The sequence below is a fragment of the Choloepus didactylus genome, chromosome 20 (genome assembly GCF_015220235.1).
Source record: "Choloepus didactylus isolate mChoDid1 chromosome 20, mChoDid1.pri, whole genome shotgun sequence".
In the NCBI taxonomy this organism is placed as follows: Eukaryota; Metazoa; Chordata; class Mammalia; order Pilosa; family Megalonychidae; genus Choloepus; species Choloepus didactylus.
The window spans coordinates 11,714,093-11,727,548 of record NC_051326.1 but is presented as its reverse complement, the minus strand read 5'-3'; the positions used below and the strand labels follow the sequence as shown (position 1 = coordinate 11,727,548).

Below are 13,456 nucleotides of genomic sequence, written 5' to 3'. Positions count from 1 at the left end.
AAAGGGGTTTATTTGGTTACAAAGTTATATTTTTAAGCCCCTAAAGTGTCAAAGGTAAGGCAGCAACAAAGGAAAACCTGTTAGCTGGGAAGGCACGTGGCTGGTGTCTGCTTGCTCCCAGGTTGCGTTTCAAAATGGCGTTCTCCAAAATGCTGTTCTTGGGGCATTTTGTCCTCTCTTAGCTGCAGCTGCTCTTGGTTTCTTCTGTTTATGAGTTCCTTTATACGTCTCCAGTGATCCAATTAAGACCCACCTTGAATGGGTGGGGTAAGACCTCCATGGAAATTATCCAATCAAACGGTTCACTCACAGTTGATTGAAACACCAATCATCCATGGAAACACTCAAAGAATTCCAATCTAATCAACACTAATATGTCTGCCCCCACAAGATTGCATTAAAGAATATGGCTTTTTCTGGGGGACATAATATATACAAACAAGCACAACCCCATAATTTCTGTTATGTTTCTTTTCATACTTTCAAATTCTTCTTTACGCTCACTCAGTGTCTTCTTAATATCCTTTAACTCTTTAGCCATATTTTCCTTCATCTCTTTGAACTGATTTAGGAGATCTGTTTGAACATTTTTGATTAGTTGTTCCAAATTCTGTGTCTCCTCTGAAATTTTAATTTTTTCCTTGACTGGGGCATATCTTCCTGTTTCTTAGTATGGCTTATAATTTTTTGCTGCTGTCTAGGTGCCTGGTTATCTTGATGAGTCAGCTTCTCTCTCTTGCCTAGGATTTTATTGATGACTGACTTTGTATTAAGGCTTTTCTTTGACGCTTGACTCAACTTATTCTAGACCTTTAGAATAGCCTGTTCAGATTTTTTCAGCTCTTCGTCATCTGCTTCTTGCCCTGGATATGTGGTATAATTTTTTTTTTTTTTTGAGTTTTAAGTTTTAGTCACATCTTAATGTGATATTCTGTTACAACATATTATGCTTATTGTGTATGTATCTAGCACTAAGGCAGACTTATTTATAAATCTCAGACTGACCTTTCAAGGTAAGTATTCTTACTCTCATTTAACAGTTTAAGAAACTAAAATTTAGGTAGATGAGTGGAATTACCTAAGGCCACAAAACTAGTTTGTGTTTTAACAGAGGCCTGCCTGATTTAAAATTTCAATCCCATTCTACTCTGGTGGATCTTAACCAGTATACTTTTAATTACCTGGGGAATTTTAAAAAATGAAATTTATTTAAATTAACTTGACTCAAAGAAATACATATAAACAGTTCAAAAAATCAAATACCATTTGACTGGTGGCAAAATACAGCATTCCTCTGCTTTTTCTCTACCTACTTCTGATTTCTTTTCTCTAGAGATAACCAAGTTTATCTTAGCTATTTCTTATTGTAGTTACCTCCGTTTTTCTAAATACCATGGTTGTACTGCTTTTTTTGGTCATTTTGAAATACTAGATTTTGATTGACTCTCCCCAATTACATACACACCTCACCCCTTTCCCATTCCCCCAATGTTATATAATCACTTCTTCTTAAATCAGTGTTCAGTGTTTACAAAATAATGACTGACTTTATATGACTAGTATTATTCAGTTGAGGTCTGCAGTGTAGTTCATTAACAACTTTTAACTTTTCCAGGGTTCATAATAGCCTCAGTTTTGTTTTCGTAATGTTTTAAATCTACACATCATAATTCACCTCCAAACTCACTGAAAAACTAAAAATCTCTTATTTGTACCTTCAAATGCATCAATACTCTTAATAATTTTTCTTTCTGAGACATCCCACCTGAGCTCTCCATCTTTAGGCACTTCCTGTTGACCTCCTGCTATTCTCCCTTACTCTCCTCCCTCTTTAATATAGTTATATAATACTTTAGACTTCATGCGACCCTTTAAGTAATAAAACAGGTCTTTTTTTTCCTTCAACAACATACCTCCCACTTTATAAGGACACCACCATCATTCCGTTTACCTTCTCCTCCCCCTTCAACATCTCCATGTGTCAACCCCACTATTTTACATTGTCTAAGCTGATAATATTTGCATTCTACTTTGTAACCATACTTAAGTATTCCTTTAAAAGATGAAAAACATAAACAGCACTTACATTATTATGATTATTTAAATGTGATTCATTGACCATCCAAACTTTGTGCTATGGCTACATTTCATTCTCTCTGGTTATGAGGTCTTGACGTTGTCCCAGAAACAAGTGTCCACAGGGACAACGAAATAGAGTTCACTTTCCTACACTCCCACCACCATTAGAAATCCCACGGCATTTTACGTTGCTTGGTATCTGGAGAAAGCCTTTCCTGTACAGTTTTAATTGTTTTGTCACCTCAAGTTTCTGATTGTTGATGTTCACTCTTGTAGGTTGAAGAAATCTATGCTACCACATCCTATCCTTAATCTCTTCATCTTCTTCCTCATTCATTGTTTTGCTTACAATCCAATCCAAAGTTTACTGGTTTCCTCATGGTTTGGGCCATGAGTTTATTGTGCATGTAAAAATATTTTTTCTAAAAAGTTTAACAGCCTCCCTTTTTAAAAATGCACCCTGTGCCCTTGTCACATCACCATTTCTCCTGTTTTTAAGTTTGCATGGTTTCTTAAATATTTCCATGGGTCTTAATTTAAATTTAAATTCTCGGTTTTTGGAATTGCATAATCTTGTCTCTGCAAACAATCTGCAACTGTTGGGGAAGCAAGTCCATCCGGGAATCTCGTGAGGCTGCAGGACTTCCTGCTGGCAGCTCCACATAGCTGTCAGGCCACAGGTGGGTCTGTCATCCTGCTGGCAATTTAATCACAGCTCTACAAGTGTACCTGCAAGTGGGTGTTGAGGGTCACGGAGCCCGCAACATAGAAGTCTGGAAAGTACATGCATAGCTGCCAGGCCAAACAGAAGAAGGCAAGCAGGGTGCAGGAGAGTCCCTTGCAGAAGATTTCTAGGAGCCAGAGGCCGGGGTCAGGCTGGAGGCCCTGACAGCCAAGGCCGATGAAGCCGCCGTTGTGATCACGGACTTGGCGTTGCCACCTGCCCAGCACCTGGAGCCGGGGGTCACCCCAGCGGGCACCCCCTGAGTTGCCCGCCGACTGATGGCGGGCACAAGGAAAGGCTAGGGACTATGCTGACGATGCTGTGTTACATTTTTTTTTTTAATAAAGGGGTTTATTTGGTTACAAAGTTATAGTCTTAAGCTCATGAAAGTGTCCAAGCTAAGGAGTCAACAACAGGATTCCTTCACCCACTGTTCTTTTTTACTTCAATTGCTCTTTTTCACTCTAATTATTATTCTTGTTATTTTTGTGTGTGTGCTAATGAAGGTGTCAGGGATTGATTTAGGTGATGAATGTACAACTATGTAATGGTACTGTGAACAATCGAATGTACGATTTGTTTTGTATGACTGCGTGGTATGTGAATATATCTCAATAAAATGAAGATTAAAAAAAAAAAAGGATTCCTTCACAGAATGGCCAATGGTGTCTGCAACGCCTCTGTTAGCTGGGAAGGCACGTGGCTGCCATCTTCTTCCTTTGCTCCCAGGTTGGGTTTCAAAATGGCTTTCTCCCAGGACATTTCTTTCTAGCTGTCTGGGGCTATTTTCTTAGTTTCTCCCAGGCAAACTCTGGAGTAGCAAAAGTCTATTTTCAATGGCCGCCTTCAGAATGTCTCTCTTGGCTGCAGCTAGTATCAGGGGCCTGGAACTCCAAGTGTGTCTAAGCATCAGTGTCAGCAAACGTCTGGGCCTATGTGGCTGTCTTTTTTTTCTTTTTTTTAATTAAGCTTTATTCACACACCATACAGTCATCCAAAGTATACAATCAATTGTTTACATTACCATCATATAGTTGTTCATTCATCACCCTGATCTATTCTTTGAACATTTTCCTTGTGTGGTACAATTTCTAAGATTGCACTTTTTGTGCAATCGTTTCACCTCCATGCTTCCTTTCCTCTACTCCTTCTCTGAGAATCTTGATCTGCTGTGTTGTTTTGTTTTGCCTCTATAGAGTTTTTTTTTCTTGTTTTTTTAAATACTCCTTTCATTGTCTCTAGCTGCTTTTGCCTGGAGGGAAAATTATGGGAGGAGGGTCACCCCAGAGAGAACTTTCCCAAGTCAGTATTTCCCAGTTAAAACAGGGCCAGGGACCCTTAAAGGGGGTGCAGACCGATTCCAAAGTGTCCTGGGGAGGGGATCAGGAGGGCCACCGAAAGCCTCTTCGGCTGCTGCCCAAAGCTGAGCCTTCCTGGCTTGCCCAGCGAATGCAGCCCTTCAGCTCCCTGCCCCGGCAGCTCTGAGGAAGTGCTGTGCTTTAAATCCCCCCACCTCAGCCCCTGCCCAGGGCGGGTTGAAACAATGGCTGCCACCGCCTTTGTCCAGGGCGAGCGGAAGCCATAGCTCCAAGTCAAGGCCCGGCGATCTGACCTCGCTCATCAAAAGCCGTGGTCAGTGATCGGCCCTGCCCTGTTCTTGGGGAAGTGAGCTAGCCAGGGACTGGACCTCAAGGCTGCCGACTGCGAGCGTGGGGGATGCCAGCAGCTGCTGCACGGAGAGGGCCACTCTGTTCTCCACCGTGGTTCACCAGCCTCTCCCTCCGTTCTTCCCTGGGTGCTGCACGGTATTCTCCCAGCCCCTGGGCCCCAGAACAGTCGTCTCGGACAGTTCCTGCCTGTTCAACAGCCGTTCTGGTGGACAGACTGAGTCCTGGCGCTCCTGACTCCGCCATCTTCCCCAGAAGCCCTCCGGAGGCTGGTTTTGGTTAAACGTTCTCAGACGGGGTGTTGGGGACTGAATGCGGGGGCCGTCCCAGGGGCCCTTGCTCTACAAAGGTGATGCCCAAAGAAGGCAGTTTGCACTTTAAAGGAATGGTATTCTAGGGGTGGAAATTCAGGCTAAGGGAGGAGATATTTGGTGCCTGGTTATTTATTTATCTTTTTTCATATCACAGCTCATGGGTTTGTTCCTAAATTGCTAGGTTTCTGGGACTGGGAGGTTATCAGTGACAGCACTGATTTCCAGAACATCTGGGTAGCAGCATCTGACCACCCCTTTCATGCACTTAAGAAGCATCTGGGGAGTTTAAGAATGTGGGTTGCTGGACCCTGCCCCCTGGAGACCGTTTTGCCTGGAGGGAAAATTCTGGGAGGAGGGTCACCCCAGAGAGAACTTTCCCAAGTCAGTATTTCCCAGTGCCTCTTGAAGGAGCCGGCGAGATGCTGCTGGTGCACTGGTTCACAGACCACCCTCCCCGACCCGAAGAGCAGCGGTGTGTCTTCGCGTGCAGCTGGCAGGCCCCTGTGCCCGGGGGATGGGGCACTGTGGGCTGAAAGCCAGGGCCTTATGGAGACAGGTTTTGGGGACTGGCTTGCGAGGCTCACGGGAGCCAGCTCCTTAAATTCCTGTTCTGAGCCTCTGTTTCCAGGGGGTCAGAAGCAGGCATGGACAGACACAAAGCTGTAAATTTGTGGCCTCAGGGAAGAGCTAATGGCACTTATGGATGTCTCGGTCCTCAGTCCATGTTTGCTACTGAGCTACACACAGGACAATAATTGATGTGAAATCCCCACCTGGCCCGGGGAAGCATCTCTGGAGTCCCTCGTGCCCTCATCAGCAGACCTAACCCTCGCTGGCCCCCGGCCCCCGGCCCGTGCCCCCAGCCTCCCCTCCTGAGCACGGCCGTGATGTGCTCTGAGGCCTGATGAAATTTCTAATAATACTAACCAATGAGGTATTAAATTGAGGCACTCCTGGCCTGAACGCCAGAAAGTGCACGATGGTTTAAAGGACCAGTGCTTACATTTTGCTATCAATTTGCTGCTAAATTACTGCTTTCAGAGCAACTTACAGAAAAGCAATTCTTTATTTAAATTTTAATTTCCATCTTGTCATTTTAAATATATATTCAGTTCCAATCATATTATGGAATATGATGGTGTCCCTGGAGGCTAAGTGGTCCTGCTGGGAGTTTGGGTGGCAGCGGCAGGGGGTGAGGGAGCTGGGTAAGGAGGGAGAGACCCTAGGCCAGGCTGGCTGGGCAGCCACGTGCTGGGTGGGGAGACAGACCCCAGAGGCCGGGGGGTCCCAGGGTGGCCTGTCACCTGGCGCTGTGACCGCAGGCTCTGTGCCCTGGCCCGAGGCCTGGGCTGTCATCTGTAAATATTTTGAGCTGAAACCACCACCCACCTCTCTCACTGGATCATCCCAACGACCCCACAAGCTCCCGGGGCTGCCTGGTTATCTGCCATCCTAATGGCTCCCATCTATTGAGCATCTCCTACATCTCAGCATGGGGTGACCTGATGGCCTTCCATGAGGAATTCTGTGTTCCTGCCATCATTTTACGCAGGAGAATAGCAAGGCCCAGAGAAGTTCAATAACAGCTAGAGTGTGGCAGACTGGGGTCTCCACCTAGGACCTTTCTATCTCAGGACCCCGAGAGGCACTCTGGGGAGGCCAGAACGTTCCTAAGCCAGCTCTCCCCAGCCTGCTGTAGTGGGCAGCCTCCGAGGGTGGCTTGGCCCTGGCAAGGCTGTGCTGGCACCCCCTGTGAGGGTCATGTTGGGGTCCCCTTCCCCAGGAGCAGCAGCCTCAGTCTGCCCTTGCCCTGCTGTGCTCAGCTCACCTGGGTTTCCTGCCACGACCCCGATGCACAGCTGGGGCCAGAGGGCAGAGTCCTTGGCTTGCAGCACTGCTGCTGCCCTCTCAGACCCCTGGGCTCCAAGCCCCCACTGACGTGTCCCCCCACCCTGCTGGTGGGATCTTGGCCTCTCACAGTGGCAGACCTGGGCCGCAGGGCGTGACACGTCCACCCTCTCCCCGGCAGCCAGTGTGTGCCGAGTCTTCCCCACCCTCTTCAGCACCCAACGCCCTCTCTCCCCGTCTCCATCAGCATATTCCCCTCATCTTTCCAACATGGGGTCTGGAAAGCCTTCGTCTGACCACTCTGGCTGCCTTTCCTGAATCCGTCTGCCACATCCCTCTTTCGTTCAAGGCCATCCCCTCCACTGGGTCTGGGACACCTGGTCCTCCAGTCTTGTGACCCCTCGGCTTTCACCCCCACCCTTCAGGGAAGCCACCCCCTCTATGGGGACAGTAACCTCCTCGGCCAGAACCGGCAGCCTGTCCCGTCTTCTTCCTCTGGTCCCTAAAACTGGCTTCGCCCTCCTTGAACCCTGTTCCCGTTGTGTGTGTAACAACGCTTTGCCGGCCTCTTTCCCTAAATATTGTCGGGTCCCCTTCTCCGTGCTCTCCCAGCCCTCCAGCGTGGACGAGCCCGGAGCTCACGCCAGCCCTGCCTCCCCCTCTCAAGTGTGTCTGGGCTCTTCCTGCAGGATTATTTTCCTGATACGAAGCAGCCATTGTCTCTGACACAGCCCTACTTCCTAGAGCATTCTGGAAGAATATTTGCTTTCTCCCTTTCCAACATCAAAGTCTCTTCCTCGGAGACATTTCTGCTGCAAGTTCAGCACGGATGGCCTCCCTTGCAAACGTGCAGCCACCACGGGGCTGGCTTCTCACGGCCCGGCCAGGCCCCGGCCCCTTCCTGCCCGCCCCCTCCCAGCGCCGTGGGCCTGGCGGACAAAAGAAATGATAAATCCGGCAGAACCTCGCAAATCAAAGCTTTCCACATTCCTCTAACAACTTTCAACTGAAAACTTCTTAGTCCCATTTCCAAGTAACTTTTCATCCATTACAAAACCCGCAGAATTTTCAAAGGGGCTTTGAAATAAGATCACCTAGGAAAAAAAAAGCCCATCACAAACGAAAGTCTTTGAAAAGAAAGAGGCCCTTTCCCGTGCTCCCGGTCCCCTCTGCTCGCAGCTTCCCTTTCATTCTGCTGAAAGGTGCGGGGCAGGCCTGGCCCCAGATGCCTGTGATGTGAGGAGCGAGTGGCCCAGACGGACGGGGGGACGGGGCGGGGAGCGTGGGGGCCCCCTCTCAGGGCGGCGATGGCCTTTCATCACCCCCCTCCATCGGCCCTCGCGGCCGCCCTGCAGCCGTGCCCCGTGTCATCTGCCTGTCCCGCTCGGAGGCCGGCCACTGGCGACCGCGCAGCCCCCTCCGGAGCACGGCGACCCGTCTCCATTCTTGTCGCTGAAGTGGGCAGGTAGGTGGGTGTGGCGGGGGCAGTCCTGGCTCCAGCCTTTGATGGGACACTTCCCAAATGCCAGCCCCGCGGCGGGCACCGCGGGGTCCAGCCCGTGGCCACCCAGCCCAGAGCCTGCCCCACGCCTCCCTCCCCAGGGGCGGCCGCAGACACAGGCACAGATGACGCCCATCGCGGAGCCTCTGTTGTTTTTGGATTTGAAATGCTCAGCAGATCTGGGAGGACAGATCCTCTGCACTGGAAGCTGAGCTAAGAGCAGCTCTGGGGATTCTGTGGGTTCCCTTACTGATCTCGCCTGCCCTGAGTGCCCGATTTTCACCCTAAACTAGGTTCGAGGCCTGCCTGGACGTGGCTCCCGAGGCCGTTTCGAAGGGCCTCTGTGTCCACCAGGGCCTCCCCAGCCATCCCCAGAGGGCCAGACAGGACCTGAGGGGAGCCACAGAGAACCCCGAGATGCCCACTGTCTGCAGCCCGACTAATCCCAGCCGTGAACCGGACAGAGACACCCCTTCCACGACCTCCTCAGAGGCCTCATGACCCAGAGAATCGAGGCAGCATCACACCAAGTGGCAGGCAGGGCAAAGAAACAACCTCGCAGCTCGGGCGGCCTCGTGAGGCAGTGCCTCCAACACAGCCCTGAGCCGGGGCAGCTGTCCAAGGGGCCTTCCAGACTCGCCGGGGCACGTCGGCGTCCAGGGCCTGGCTCAGGGCTTGGGGCTTGGAGCTGGGGGAGAGACTAGCTGTGCAGGTGGGAAACCCAGAAGTTCGCAGCTGGGGCTTGGCTCTCTGCCCCCTTTTCTGCCTGCTCAGGCGTCTGTGACGATGCAGCAGCAGGAGGGCAGGGAGCGGGCAGGCTGGGCCCCGAGGGAGAGCTGTCCCCTCACTCGGGTGGCTTGGGTGATTTTTTTTTTTTTTTTAATTTATGGGAAAATGGCCTTGTTTGGCATCAAGCTCATCCCTTCAGGCTTTGGAAAGCCCTCTGGAGCTGACAGACCCTACCCTGCCCAGTGGGGGTCCAGGTGCACGAGGGAACATGGTTAAGTCCTTCAGAGGCAGTGGGAGAGGGCAGGAGGGACAGGCCTCCTTGGGGTAGACAGACAGATCCAACTTCTCTTCCTTGGGAGGGACACCTGGGTGGGTGGTCGGGGGTGACAGAGGAGCGTAAGGCTCTGGCCCTGCCCCCCAAGAGGAGGGGTCCCCGCTGTCCCAGCTCCTAGGAAGGCAGGGCCCGGCCCACCCGGGATGGTGGGCAGGGCTCTCCCTCCGTGCCGCTTGCCTGGACCCCTGGGTCAGGGAAAGACGGTCACAGATAAGGGCCCTCCACGGACGCCCCCACCTCAGAGGGCCCAGACCACCCCCCACCTTTACCACCAGGGTGGGTTCCTCTGCACATGCAGGACCACCTGGCAGCACAGCTCCATCTGCTCTGGGCCCACTCTGGCAGCCTCAGGGCTGTCAGTTGTTTCATTCATTCATTCATTCGTTCATTCACTGTCCACTTATGGAAAAGCTGTCATGTGCTGGAGACACGAAGATGAGTGAACTCAATCCTAAGGCAGTGTTCTGGCTGAAGGAGGAACAGCGAACATAAATATAAAGCCAACAGCTATCAAGGCTTCAGCACGTGGCAGTTTATAACCCTCAAGGCCTGAGTACTCTCTGAGGCCAAGGTCTGGATGTCCGTCTCCTTCAGAAAACGCTTGCTGAACTGAGCAGCCATCTGTCTGCTCGGGCTCCACCCTGTCCTCCAGACCCCAGTGGGTGTTCAAAGGAGAGAGAGCCACAGGCCTGGCTGTCACGCCAGTCGGTCCTCCCACCAGCCCGAGCTTTAATTTTCCAACGGTTTGCTTTTTTTTCCCTCACAACATAATCTCCATGATCTCGAGTCTTTGCCGAATACTGTTGAAAGGCTTGTTGTATTTATCTCTGGAGAATCGGCCGTGCCCCTGTGCAATTTTCCATTGTCATGGTTCATTTTAATTTCCTCTAAGGCTGTTGGCCACTCTCGTGTTCAGAAATAGCTTGTTCCACTTAATAAAAGCGCTTAAATATGCAGACGCGAGAAGTTTCCTTTGCTTGCTCCTAAACATTGCAGTCAGTGGAGCGAGTTACACGCTCTGCCTCGTGCAGGAGGCCATGCACACGCCAGGTGGCTTCCAGGGAAGGTACAGCTCCAAATGAAAGGTGCGAGGGCAGAAGCAGGATGCGGGAAATTCTGTCAAAACCAAGCCAGGCCGGGGCCGACAGGCCCCACGTCAGCAGCATCCCGAGCGCCTCCCCCTTCGCGCGCTCACCGCTCGCAGCCTCCAGCCTGAGGACCCGCTGCAGGCCGGTCCACTGCTCAGGTGCCCGGTGGCCTTGCCCAGGCCACGTCACCTCCCTGTGCCCTGTAAGGCAGCAGGCCAGCTCCTTCCTGGGGCTGCCTTCAGTGAGGAGCGGGGAGCCCACACGTCCCGAGCCCAGCACAGACCCCGGGACACTGCAGCGGTTCTGCAAATGGCAGCTCTCGTCAGCACCAGAGGACCTCAGAACGCGGGGAGCGTAAGGAGCCTTTTCCAAGGAGGATGCAGTGCCCAGGCCAGGAGTCTTTCTTCCACATCACTCTCCTCTGCAGTGCTGGGGTGAGAGAATCCCTCACAGGATGTGGACTTTCAGGAAGTGAAAAGCAGGCAGAATCCCGGTTCACGAACCCAAGTGGACAGAAGCCTCGTGGTTTGGCCCTGGGGCGGAGGCCTCTGGGCCAGCGGGCCCGTGTTACGGTCAAGAATCTCAGAGCTGAGTTGGGTTTGGAGTTCCAGAGGGTGAGGGGCAAAGCCAGGGCACCTTTTCTTGGCTTAGATAACAATTGGGAACCAAGAGTCCAGGTGACGGCAGATAGCGTCCTGGGTGGGAGAGGGTGGGGGCTGAGCAACGTGCAAAGGCAAAGAAGTGCTGACTTCAGCTTCTGGGCAGCGTGGCAGCCGAAAGGCCAACGTCTAAGTGGCTCGTGACGCCGGCTCCTGTCTGGCCAGGCTCTGGAAGCTGGTCCCTGCAGGACAGCACAGCCTTCCCATGTCACAGAGGGTGGGGGTGGCAGGCAGGGGCATGTGGGTCCAAACGCTCTGGGTCAGAAGCACCACCAGAGATGGGTGCTTCGGGCCTGGCATTAGAATCCTAGCCAGGTGCAGTTTACCCTGAATACCTGCTGCCCTGGCGAGAAGCTGGGAATCTCCGGGGGGCGGGGGAGGGGGGGCTGTTCCCCCTGGAGACACATCTCTAGATACCCTCCAGATAGGCCTGGTCCCCACTCACCTTCACCCGTGTTCAGCACTGGGTTTAAAACTCCTTTAAATTGCTCAGGGGAAACTGGTTTATAGACTCACCAGAGCAGAGATGGGGGACCCTCTAGGGTAGACCTCGGTCACAGCCGACCCCCTCTGTCTGCACCTGCCTCCTTCCAAATACAAGGTGCCAACCTCCCACACCACCACGCTCTACAAACACACCCTCAGGGCCACATACACACTCGTGTGCACACACACTCACACAGGCACACACGTGCCCACACAAGCACTCGCATCCTTACACAGCCAAAGCCGCACATGTGCACTTCTTCGCACCTGCACAGACCCACACAACCCTGGCCTGCTCGGGGCTGTGGGGGCACTGCAGCCCACCCCCCCCCCAAAGGGCAGGAATTGCAGGCAGGCTCTCCCTGCCTGCCCCACGGACTCTTTTTCTCCCCCAGCAGCTTCAAAACACAGAGTCCCCTATGGCCACTCTGAGCTTCCCTCCCAAACACTTTTTCCTAAATCAGCTTCCAATGTGACTCATTTCAGTTTTTTTTTTTTTTTTTTTTTTTTTTTTTTTTTTTATATTAATATAGACTACTTTTAATTCCCTATTAATTTTGCATTTTATATGTTTAAAATGATCCAAATAATACATTCTAAATACACTGAACACATGGTATTTTGAGAGACTTTCCTTTTATAAAAGCTATTCTCAGTTTACTCTGGTCAAAATTTATTTGGCAATAAATCCTTGCAAACTCCAGTCATGTAAGTGACTAATAAGACAAACACCACATTGAATAATATACCAAATACAGTTTCAGAAAATGTAAACCCTTCCCTTGAAACTCATAAATCATGCCAACTAGAAGCATACTGTTGTTACTTTGGAACTTATGAAAAACACTGGGGTGTCCAAGTAGTTGATCATATCATTTTACGGAAGGCAAGAAATACTCTCATTACAACTATCACCCTGTTTTAAAGATTTATAAGTAATTTACATGCTGGAAAGCACTACAGGTAAGTGTGGGCCAGTTGAAAACTAAGGAAAAGAAACAATGTTCTGCTTTTATGTTGTAAACCACAGAAAATTTGTATATGCAGGCAGGCACATAAAACTAAAATTAGGATATATGCAGGCAATATCTGAATTCATACATCTTTGGCACTTAAGCCAAGGGTGAAGAATATATATATTTTTCATGTTCTTCAGGAAATGTCTATGTCCAAATTAAAAAGTGCTATAATCTCACTCTAAAAATCCACTGTAATAAACTGGAATCCATCAATTTAATAAGTTATGATCCAAAAGTATAATGAACAGCAGTCACTGGAAAGATGTAAGATAAATAAGAATCTCTTTAACAATATAAAAGTGGGCTGAGCCCTTATATTTAGAATTTTGGACTTAAGATTTAAATCAGCAATAGAAAATCTTTTGAACACTGCCTTATTTATAAGGTATCCAATCTTAACTTGTATACAACAGTGTTACAACTATACTTTAACATCCTACAATGTGAGGAACAAAATTTACCTATGTCCCTGACATTAACATTTTCCCACAAAATATCCCAGAGGTGCATGCGTTTGCAAAAGCACATAGAGAGTATATGTCTTCCCCATGTGCTCATACTGTTTCTTGCCATTCTCTTAATTTGCTTCTCCTGAAGGGGAACATGACCCAGTGTATGTGCTCTGGAGGAGCTTTCAGAGCTAGATGGTAAGCCCAATGGTTGGTGAGCTCTGCAGGTTCATCTCTCCGGAGCTAGGAAGAAAGCTGGTTGCTGCTAAGTGCCGCTTCATTTCTAGAGGCTCAGGCCGTAGGGATCTCACATCACTGGGAAAATAGCTAGTTTACCTGTGGTTCACAAAGTGACTTTATTTGCTTCTTTGACCCCATATCAGAACTAGAATGAGAGTTCTGGAGTGAGATATTTTGTACCAGGAAGAATTCCCTCTAGAGAAACAGTAAGCTTTTTCCTTTATACTACTTTATAACACAAATAATTAAAACCTGGAGTATCACAATATCATTATAGAAAATACTTAAAGAAAGGCATGTGTCGCAAAGTACTGAAGAA

At 49.8% G+C, this 13,456-nt stretch overlaps 1 protein-coding gene across 3 annotated transcripts in view; it reads right to left on the bottom strand.

Annotated features, from left to right (window-relative positions):
- Positions 1-13,456, bottom strand: part of KLHL29 (kelch like family member 29) — a 319,053-nt gene that overhangs the window by 81,349 nt on the left and 224,248 nt on the right. The window lies entirely within an intron of this gene.